Below are 1,999 nucleotides of genomic sequence, written 5' to 3' on the forward strand. Positions count from 1 at the left end.
TATAAGAATTATATTCAATTGCTGGGGTGCCTGGGTAGCTCAGGTGGTGCGTGACTGACTTCAGCTCAGGTCATGATCTTGTGGTTGGTGGGTGGGAGCCCCGCTTTTAGATCTGTGCTGACAGCTCTGAGTCTGCGCCTCCTTTAGAATCTGTGTCTTCCTCTCTCTCTCTCTCCCTCCCCCACTTGCACTCTGTCTCAAAAACAGACATTTAAAAAATTATATTAATGGGGCGCCTGGGTGGCTTAGTCGGTTAAGCGTCTGACTTTTGCTTAGGTCATGATCTCGCGGTTCGTCGGTTCGAGCCCCGCATCGGGCTCTGTGCTGACTGCCAGCTCAGAGCCTGGAGCCTGTTTCAGTCTGTGACTCTCTCTCTCTCTGACCCTCCCCTGCTCACGCTGTCTCTCTCTCTCTCCTAGAAATAAATAAAAAACATTAAAATTATATTAAATTGCTTATGACTACTAGGAGGTTTTAAACTTTTATACTCATTTTGAATTTGTAATTTGTCTGAAATGTGTGAAGAAAATTAAACTAAAATACGTTCAGGGACACCTGGGTGGCTTAGTCGGTTAAGCGTCCGAGTTTGGCTCAAGTCATAATCTCACGGTTTGTGGGTTCAGCCCCGCGTTGGGCTCTGTGCTGACAGCTAGCTCAGAAACTGGAGCCTATCTTCAGATTCTGTGTCTCCCTCTCTCTCTGATTCTCCCCTGCTCACGTTGTCTCTCTCTCTGACTCTCAAAAATAAATTAAAAAAACATAAAAAAATAAAAAAAAATACATACAAGGAATTCCTAACTGGTCTAAAATTATTTTTTGGTGTATATTTGAGGAACTATGACAAGCTCTCAATAACTTGCATTTTCATTGTTAATTATTTTTGTTTATACTGTCGTCTCTGATGTCTGTAATAAGAACTTTCCTCTTTACCAACATTATTCTTTTGAATTTGAATAACACTGATTGCTTTCATTCTTTTCGATGAAGCTGAACATATCCCTCCCATTTCATTGCTTTTTCTTTTATGTTTGTTCACGTATATTTATAATATTCTTATCTAGTTTGCTCACACCAAAGACTTGGGTACAAGCCTGCCAGTTATTTCTCTGTTGTATATCAGAATTAGGAAGCACACCCACCCCACCTCCCCCCCAACACACACACACATACAAGCACACATTCTGTTGATATTCTTAGATAATTTTAAATTTATTCAAAGCTACATGCATATATTGACCTCCTTGCTAGAGATTAGTGACTTTAAAGATAACAATATCAATATCAAGTACATAAGTACTTACTTCTCCATTTTCTTCTCTCCCACAATATGAACTGAATTTCGGAGGAAATAAAATTGATATATTTGGCATTTTCAAGTACAGTGATTATTATCAAGATTATCATCATCACTACCATCATCATCATTTATGAAAATAAACTGCCAAAATAAATTCTGAGTAGCAAGAAAAATATCACATATTTTATCACATAGGGAGCTGGATTAATTAATATAGTTTGTATGAATTCTTTTACAGCTAAGTGATCAATTTGATTTCCTATAGAAAATGTTATTTGGCCAAGACTTCTGGAAAAGATGGCTCAGTAGAAAGATCCTAAGCTCACCTCATCCCTTGGATACAAGTAGATTACATTCATGTCAGTATAAATAAACCCAAAGTGACCCAAGACATGCAGAACTCCACAACTAAGTGTAAAGAATACATCACACCAAAGAGGGTAGAAAGGGCAGAGACAGAGTGACACTGTATTCAGTCAGAATGCATGAAATAAGTGCAAAATTTATTTGAAGAAATGATAGCTGAAAATGTACCGAATAAGGGGAAAGAAACAAAAACCCAGATCCAGGAAGAAAAAGAGACTCCCCCTACAAAATCAAACCAAGGAGGTCCATATCAAGTCACATAGTAATTCACATGGGAAAAATAGTGGTAAAGGGAGAATTTTTAAGTAGCAAGAGAAAACAAAGCAATTATGTACA

The sequence above is a fragment of the Crocuta crocuta genome, unplaced genomic scaffold (assembly GCF_008692635.1).
Source record: "Crocuta crocuta isolate KB4526 unplaced genomic scaffold, BGI_CrCroc_1.0 scaffold378, whole genome shotgun sequence".
In the NCBI taxonomy this organism is placed as follows: Eukaryota; Metazoa; Chordata; class Mammalia; order Carnivora; family Hyaenidae; genus Crocuta; species Crocuta crocuta.